Consider the following 10,000-nt stretch of genomic DNA (forward strand, 5'->3'; position numbering starts at 1 on the left):
TTCTCAGATTGTAAAATAATACTTTAGAAACAAATTGAGGATTTTTCAATAGCCTATAAATAATCCAATGTTCAATAAAATCCCTTTTATAAGGTGCAGAGTGAAACAAAAACCCATTATGAATAAATGTCCTCCTGCTCTATAAACTACATCACGTTGCATTGGATAAAGGGCTTTCATGTAATTTCAGTGATTTTTTTTATCATTAAATATGTAATAAAATATGTAATATCTATACTATAACATGTTATAGTGCCATCAAACTCACAACACACATAAACCATCTTCTCTTGATTATACTACAACTCTTAGTTTGTTAAAATGTGCATAAATGTAATTTTAGTGATTCTTTATCATTAAATAAGGTAATTAAATATGTAATAACTATACTATAACATGTTGTAGTGCCATCAAACTCACAGCACACATAATATTTATGACCAAGATGGCGGCGCGAGCGCATCGCGAGGCCCAGCGTCTCTCTTAGATTTGCAATTTTGCAGTAATTTTATTGTTAATTTCGGGTCTGTTCGTACAGAACAGCCTCGCCTTAACATCCTACACCCGACAGGAACTTTTGGATATTGGAATACACCTCCCTGACGATCTAATCAACAATCTTCGACTCATACCCGAGATCGCCAAAACACCCGAGGCTACGCACTCTACCCGGCCGGGCGGAAGTGCTCGCAGGCGGCGTCGAGACCGTAAACAAAGGCGGGGGAAGTGCGGAGGTGTAAGAGCTAAGCTAAAGCTAATACCGCACCGTCTCCCGTTACCCAGCATTTTCCTCGCTAATGTGCGGTCTTTGGTGAACAAAATGGACGAGTTACGACTTCGCATCATCCACAGTAAGAGACTTATGGACTGTAATGTCATGATCTTCACGGAAACATGGCTAAACAACAGAGTACCGGACGATGCTATCAAGCTAGCCGGTCGCCACACACTCCGAGCACACAGAACAGCAGAGGACCTGAGGAGGAGGGCTGTGCATCTATATTAACAAAGCTTGGTGTACAGACTCTGTCATTATTGGGAGACACTGCTCAGCTAACATTGAGTTTCTCATGGTTAAATGTAGACCTTTCTATCAGCCAAGGGAGCTCAGCTCCACTATTGTAACTGCAGCCTACATCCCCCCTGATGCCGATGCAAAAGCTGCTATGAAGGAACTTTACACCGCTATCAGTAAACAACAGACTGCTCACCCGGAGGCTGCATTTATAGTTGCAGGTGATTTTAATCACTCAAACTTAAAGACAGTGCTCCCTAAATTTCACCAGCATGTTTCCTGCAATACAAGAGGAAACAAAACTCTGGACCATGTTTCCACAAACATCGCAGGAGCCTACACCACGACCCCCCTCCCCCACCTGGGACAGTCAGACCATCTTTCTTTGTTCCTCATCCCCAAGTACTCCCCACTCATCCAACGTGTGAAGCCATCAGTGACAACGATTAAAGTGTGGCCAGCGGGGACAGACTCTGTACTTCAGGACAAGTTCCATCACACAGACTGGAGTATGTTTGCTTCTCAGGCTACCTTGGGCTCTCACACAGACATTGACACTTACTCTTCTTCTGTGCTGGATTATATCAACACCACCATCGACAGTGTTACAACATGGAAGCAGATCACCACGTACCCAAATCAGAAGCCATGGATGAACAAGGAGGTGCGTCTCCTGCTGAAGGCCCGCAACACCGCCTTCAGATCAGATGATGCAATGGCCTACAGCGTATCCAGGGCAAACCTGAGGAGGGGCATCATCAAGGCCAAGCACTGCTACAAGCTGAAGGTAGAGGAACACTTCTCCAACTCCGACCCCAGACGCATGTGGCAGGGCATCCAGGCCATCAGTGACTATAAACCCAGAAACTCCACCCCGATAACCACAGATGTCTCCTTCCTGAACGAGCTAAATCACTTTTATGCTCGTTTCGATAGAGACAACGGAGAGACACAGACCACGACCAGACCTCCTGCAGACAACCAACCCCTCTCACTCACCTCCACAGACGTCCACGCTGCACTGAGCTGGATCAACGCTCGAAAGGCTGCTGGTCCAGACGGCACCCCCGGGCGCGTGCTTAGGGCATGTGCGGAGCAGCTCACTGGGGTTTTTACGGACATCTTCAACCTGTCCCTCGCCCAAGCAGCTGTGCCAGCATGCTTCAAAGCCACCTCCATTGTCCCAGTGCCGAAACACTCCAGCCCGACAGGCCTGAACGACTACCGCCCTGTGGCACTCACACCCATCATAATGAAGTGCTTTGAGCGACTGGTCCTAGCACACCTGAAAAACTGCCTCCCACCCACACTGGACCCATTCCAGTTTGCCTACCGCAGCAATAGGAGTACAGAGGATGCAGTTTCCACTGCGCTGCACTCTGTGCTCACTCATCTGGACAATAACAACACATATGCACGAATGCTGTTTGTTGATTTTAGCTCAGCATTCAACTCTGTCATCCCCTCCAAGTTAAACACTAAACTCGGAGACCTGGGCTTCAACACCTCCCTCCGTCACTGGATAATGGACTTTCTGACCAACAGACCCCAGTATGTTAGGTCAGGACACACCTGCTCCACCACCATCACACTCAACACAGGCGTACCACAGGGCTGTGTGCTGAGCCCATTCCTCTACTCCCTCTTCACCCACGACTGCAGACCTGTACATGGATCCAACACCATCATCAAGTTTGCGGACGATACGGCGGTGATTGGCCTCATCAGCAACAACGATGACACAGCCTACAGGGAGGAGGTACAGCATCTGGCTGCCTGGTGTGCTGACAACAACCTGCTCCTCAACACCAGCAAGACGAAGGAGATCATCGTGGACTTCAGGAGAGAAAGAGGAAGCACGCACAACCCCATTCACATCAACGGGATGGCTGTTGAACGTGTCTCCAGCTTCAAGTTCCTGGGGACCCACATCACAGAGGACCTCTCCTGGTCCACTAACACCTCCAGTCTGGTTAAGAAGGCTCATCAACGCCTCTTTTTCCTGAGGACACTGAAGAGACACCACCTGTCTTCAGCTGTACTGATGAACTTCTACCGCTGTGTGATCGAGAGCATCCTGACCAGCAGTGTTTCAGTCTGGTACGGAAACTGCTCTGTCACAGGCCGTAAGGCGCTACAGCGGGTGGTAAAAACCGCCCAGCGTATCACAAGGTGTCCACTTCCTGCCATTGAGGATGTCCAAAGAAAACGCTGTCTGCGGCGAGCTCATGGCATCCTTAAAGACTCCTCCCACCCTGCCCACAGACTGTTTACCCTCCTGCCCTCCGGCAGGCGCTTCAGAAGCCTCCGGACCAGAACCAGCAGACTGAGGAACAGCTTTTTCCCCAGAGCTGTTTCTCTACTGAACTCTACCCCCCGAACTCTGAACTCTGTCTCTCTCTCTCTCTCCCTCTCTCTCTCCGCCCCATGCTGACCCCCCCTTTCCCCTGCATATCACCTCACACCCATCATCCCCCCACCACTCCTCCTGGTCACACACACACATCTCTCATCCACCTGTATTATTGTATTAAAGTATGTTCATATTATGTCCATATTCTTTATATTATCTGTAAACTAGTATAGCATGCTCACTGCATCTTAATCTGTACATTATTAGTATAGCATGCTCACTGCATCTTAATCTGTATATTATTAGTATAGCATGCTTACTGCATCTTAATCTGTATATTATTAGTATAGCATGCTCACTGCACCTTAATCTGTATATTAAAAATATACACTTATATTTAAAAAAATAAAATACACTTATATTTATAGTGTAAAAAAAAAATACACTTATATTTATAGCATTTATTTATATTTATAGCAGCCCATTAATCCAGCCATCCAGATATACCTAATAATTCACTTTTTTTAGTCTACATCTGTAAATTTTGTAATTACTGTACATAGCACAGACTCTTGCACTTTCTGCTTATTTGCACTTCTGGTGAGATGCCAAACCTCATTTCGTTACTCTATACTTGTATATGTGTAATGACAATAAAGTTGAATCTCATCTCATCTCATCTCATATCTGGAACTTGTTTCACTGCTGTTGCATTAGGCCCCATGTCCGCCTAGCATTTTTTTTTTTTTTTTTTAGCTTTTTCTGAGTGTCTTTGTTCTATTGTTCCCAATGAGGAGAGAGCGTTTGCAGCAGCAGCAGCAAAGCGCAGCGTCCAGCGCCTTTCTTCCGAGCGCTCTGCCTAATTTGTGCGGCCGCTCCGAGCACTTCAAACTAAAAATCTTTCAACTTTTTATGAGGACGCTGTTGACGTCACCGGCGCTTTTCTTTCAACTAGCCAATCATAAAGTACATCAGTCGGGTCCTTGCTCTGTGTCTGATCAGAGCCGTGAGAACGGGGATGTCATTATTATTGAGCTCATCATCCAGGAAAAATTTGGAGGTCAAGCATCCTCCGTTTGATGCTCAAAGTGACAGATAAAAATCAAACAGAGAAAAGCAACGGAACAGTGTCGGTCATACAGGAGCTGTTGTCAACAGACTGTTGTCATAGAGACAGGACGGACGTGCAGCGCTTTTATTCTCAGCGCACAGCCAGCTCTTTTCTGCCTGAAAAAAAAAAACGCTAGGTGGACACAGCAGGGCCTGAGTTGTTTTGTTTTTTTGCCAACTACTAAACCGTGAGCAGGCATAATTTTAACTTTGTTCCATGATGTCATAACATATTTAAAGTGAGTATAAATATAAAAGCAAGAAAAAAAACACTTGGAGTTACCACGAACCACTTCACTCTCAAACTTAATCCATGAGGTGCTTTTAAGTAACATGAAATACAAGATATCTGAAGCTCCTTAAAAGAACACTTAAACTTCACTATATTGTATCTACATATAAAACTATGATTCAGAAAGTGTAGACTTACAAACGCCCCTTTCATTTCATTGAACACCACTCCTTTAAAGACCAGAGGGGAGTTGGGATCTGTTGGGTTTTCATTCTCCAGCCTCCAGCCCTCCTGCCTGCAAAATCAACACAAACAGAAATGAACTAGTGAAGAGCAGATTTCATCAGCGACTGTTTCAAACAAGTGATATCAGAAAGGTCTTGGACTCTTTTAGGCTGGCTACACACTCGACAATATTCAGATCTTAACCTATTTAAAAAACGTGGGAGACCAAAGACATGAGGACAGCTAAATGATTCTAAACATTATAATCCTCCAACTGCACACACTAGACGATTTGACCCGACTGTGAGACCACACACCTGCAGATTGTAGAAACGAGTTCACAGTGGTGATCCCACAGACACGAGATCTCACAGAAACTCGTGTGATCAAACGTGACTTCAGAAGAAAAACAAATATGGAAGACAGTCGAGACATTAAAAAGCCACTCATGTTGTTACTCAAGCTGCTCTTCTTTTTCTATATTCCTCTTGGCTCAGGGCACAGTTATGTTTGTGTTCACTGGCATGTTTGTGAGCTGTAAAAGTGATGCTCTCTTCGTTCTCTTTTTGGCTACTGCAGGTATTCAGTCGGAGGCAGCCCGATCTGGAATGGTAAATATCAAACATGTTTTTGTATTTAGGATTCCAGATCGGGGAGGCTCTGACTCGATCAGGAGCTGTAAAATAATCGTATTGACACCACACACTTGAAGATTATTTGGACAAATAAAAGGCCCAAAATCAGGCCTAAACTCCCCTAGTGTGAAGCCAGCCTCAGGACAAACAGTCCAACTAACAGAGTTAACAGCTGACTATAAAGACAAAATCTTCACTGAATATTTAAAAGTTGACTTTTGCTACAATGCTATCAAGTCAAATAAATACAAACATGAAACAAATATGAGAAGCAGCAGTCACCACTCACCAGAAATCCTGCTCTCGTAAACACGGGAAGAAAGCTGCATCCAGATAGACCGAGAGAAGATTCTGGAAGTCTTTTCCATTTTGGGTTGAGAACGGATACATGGTGTAGTCACTGGCTGTTTACGAAGGGAGGCAACAACAAAGGAAGGCAACAACAAAGACATGATGTCAGACATAAAGCTCATCAGCAAGCCAAGAATTAAGAAACAATCATCTGAAAGTCATTTTCTCTTCTAAAACTGACCGGTAAAACTATTAAAAGATAAGCTAACTAATTAGCTTTTTATTTAACTGTAGGAGGATTATGTGTATGAAACATAAACTGTAAATATTAAAGGATGAAGCCTGAGTGATGTCACCCATCTGTTACAGCAGGGGCTCCTGAGGCTCATCAGCAGCAGCCACCATGCTGGAAATCCTGTCTCAGTCTAACTTTCTAGACTGAGAGCTGGAGCTGAGGCGGGTTTTAAGCCTCGTACACATCGCGCCCACCTGTCAATCATGTCAGCTACTTGGCTAAATATGGTTAACACGTATCGTTCCTCAAATCGGATTTGTTGTAGAAAAATACACTCTCCGTACAGTGTGTGCCCATGTGGACAACAACTAATCCAGGCTGTTAACATATTTATTCATGCTGTAAAAACAGTTTTTTATTTGCATGTGTTGTGTGAATGTGAATTCCGGTGTTCCTGGAGCCAGCCTCTAGTGGACACTCGATGAACTGCAGGATTTTGCACTTCTACATTGTCTTCATTTTTCAACACTGCACTGGTTGCCGCATGGTCAAATCAAATACTTTGTTGGAATGGGAATTATGTTTACAGCTAGTACCTGGTGAGGGATTGGTCTGATAACATTTAACTGTTAGTGTGAGGTTTTTTAAAACTATCTTTGATTGTTGTACTACTACTACTACTACTACTACTACATATCCAAATTCTTTCATTACTTGTAATCAAACCGACTTTTGCAAGGGGAGGCTTTGTATTTTAAGGAGCAGTAGGAATCAGTAAGTTTGTATTTGAAACAGGATTATGACTTCAATCTGAGGTGAAGTATGTCTAAAGACAACATCAATGATCTGCTTCAATCATCAGTTTGACCATCTGATAGTCAAAAACAAGGAATAAAGGTCAGGTCAATGTATTTAATCCAGTATGTGAACCACCAGTATGTGAAAACACATCTTCCAATGGTGGTGAAGTTCAGTGGAACTCTGACGCCTCTCTGTCCAGCCTCTACATGCTGGACAGGGGTTTAACTGGACTCCTGGAGACTCTGCTGAGTTCTGTAAGTCATTAGGGGACAATGTGTTAACATCTATGTTTTTTTTCCATGTTTCTACAGAAAGCTGATTATACTTTTCTACACTGCACTCGCATACTACGGTACTTTGACGAAACCAGTAAAGCCAAATTTCTTGATTTCAATCTCATATGTGGACGTAGGACATTCCTCTGACCAGTCCCTCTCGTTTTCCTTGCACCACAGCAGACATGGATCTCAGGCATTCTGTTAACCTTTCACCCTCGCACGTACACACACAGCCTGTTCTGAGCAGGGCTGAAATAGAGGGGTTTATAGGCATGATCAAATACAGGATCAGAGTGGATTTAGAACAAGAAACTTCACAGACATGTTTTGTGGAGCGCTGAGACTTATTTAAACATGTTGAAGAGGAGGAGAATATATGACCTTTAATTCATGAAGGCTGTCAGTGCTAGTGATGACTTTTGTTCTCTTATCTGTGCTGTATCGTTAACCATCTACCCAATTGATAGAAATATGTACAATGAGGTATCTTAAAACATGAATTATCATAATCTAAAAACATCATAACACAATACTAATTAGAAAGCACAGAGGCTGAAGGCTGCAGGAAATATTATCAGACAAAAAAAAGTGATGAAGAATATGTTTTTATGCTCCTGATATGTGGAAGACACCGCATCTGAAAAACAAAGTAACAAAGTCTATGAATAATAAAATTTAAAACAATGTAAGACCTATCTTTTGAAACAGACTTTCAGTGGAGAGTAAAATGATAGAAGATGTCTTGTTTTAAAGACTTTTACTGAATGGATCCAAACAATTGATCGTTTATTGGTGGGATGTTAGTCTTCTAAAAGAATGGACTTATAGCTGCACATTATCTCATTCATAAAAGTATCCACTGTTTCAGCCAATACCATTCTCCTTATTTGACTGTTTAGGTGTCGCTCTATTGTACTTAAAAAAAGAACGGCCTTTTTGCAGTTTCCACTAACGAGCTTCAGCCAGACTTAATAAATAACCTGATAATGACTGCGGAGTATATCAGTCAAAAATCCAAACGTCTCTAGTTGAGATATTTGTATTCACTGTTGCATCATTACTACAAAGTTTGATTAAACCAGTCTTCACTAACTATTATTGGGTCAAAATTCAAACATCTAAACCATTTATTCAAAGATCACATTTAAAAAGGTGTATTGACACATTTCCTTAAGGTGGTGAAGTTCAGTTGCACTCTGACGCCTCCCTGTGGTTTCTCAGATTTTTACAGCCTTGTATTGTAGGTGCTCACCTCAAGCTGCCTTCCCACATTAGTGTAACCACTAACATGAGAAGGGACACTTAACCAGCCTCAGCCAGAATATGAACATACCTGATAATGAATGCTTTGTATATTTTATTCACTGTTGAAACATAACTACAAAGTTTGATTTCACCAGTCCTGAGCCTACTTACTTGTGCCTGATAAAGAAGTGAAGGTGGGTAAACTGTAATGTTGTAGTACTCAAAATCAGTCTGGATCTTTTAAAGGTCTCGACCTCGTCTCGTAATCTGAAGCATTTTTACTCGGCCTCATCTTGGTCTCGGATTTTAAAGCATTACCAATCAAGACTACCACTGATAGGCTATTTTTCCACATCATTACTGTTGTGGTAGAACTGGGCCTGCAGAAAATCAGCAGAAAGAGAAAACCCTCCGAACCTTGGGACGAGAGTAAATAAAAGAGACTTTCAGAAACTGTTGAGTTGCTAAGTCACCCAGTTTATTACATGCAGCATGGAGAGAAGTTCAGCTATGCGTACAGGATACACAAAGTAAGTTCTCTGCCCGCTCTTGGGGCGTACAATCTTTATATACTTGAGCATATAGTGTGATCGAAACTTACAGAGGAGGATCAAAGAAAAAGGTGTAGCTTTATCTGTGTCAGCACCTTGTGGTCAGTGTATAAATATGTGAATGTAGCAATAACTTGTCCTTGAGAGTTTGAAGAAGTAGTCCTTATAAGGAGCTGTTGTTGAGTCTGTGTACGTGAGATAAAACACCTGTGGTGAGGTGAGTATCGTGCAAGGTTCGTGTGTTGCAGTGGTCATATAAGGACACGGTGCATGTATACGTGATATGTGTAATGCTATGTGTAATGCATTGGATCAGTTAATGAGCAAACATAAAAGTATAAAGAATATAAGATTCCACACTGTGATAAGAAGGTAAACGCCCCTTTCTAAAAGAATTTAAAAAACTTCAATTCATGATTTGATTTATATCCCCCGGTTACTGCTGAAACCTTCTGGGTGTTACAGTTTAAGTGAGTGACACGCCCCCTGCACACAAGATGATGATTGTTTTATTTATATTTATGGTCTTGGTCTTGTCTCGGTCTCTGAGCACTCTGATTTCAGGTTTGTCTTGGTCTCAGTTCGTGTGGTCTTGACTACAACACTTGGTAAAACATACACAGATGAAACACAAATTTAAACTTCTGCGTACTATTTTATTGTACTTTTGTATGAATTCTCCAAAGTCTAACCTCTCTATTGCAGCATTATGTCTTTTATGAATCTGTATGTTGTTGTTTGTTTGTACACTGTCTGTGTTGTCTTCTCCTTTAAAGCACAAGAAATCTTTTTTCAGTTATACAAAATAGCTCTATGAAACTGTAGATTTCAGAGGAAACCAAACATGAAGCTTTTCAATGTTTGCTTCAACTATTGTGCGCTGTAAGTTATTTAAAAACATCATGTGGTTGTTCAATGTTGTCTTTTAATCTTAACTGTATGATAAAACTCAGACTGACAAACTCACACTGTCCCTTTAAGAGAATTCATCACATGCGTGAGGGCAGCATGGTAACCCCTCCCGATTGC

General features: G+C 42.3%; 1 long non-coding RNA gene across 1 annotated transcript in view; it reads right to left on the reverse strand.

Moving 5' to 3' along the window:
- The window catches only part of LOC136179003 (uncharacterized), a 254,514-nt gene that overhangs the window by 196,757 nt on the left and 47,757 nt on the right, over positions 1-10,000 (reverse strand). The window lies entirely within an intron of this gene.

This window comes from Labrus bergylta, chromosome 4, assembly GCF_963930695.1.
Source record: "Labrus bergylta chromosome 4, fLabBer1.1, whole genome shotgun sequence".
Classification (NCBI taxonomy): Eukaryota; Metazoa; Chordata; class Actinopteri; order Labriformes; family Labridae; genus Labrus; species Labrus bergylta.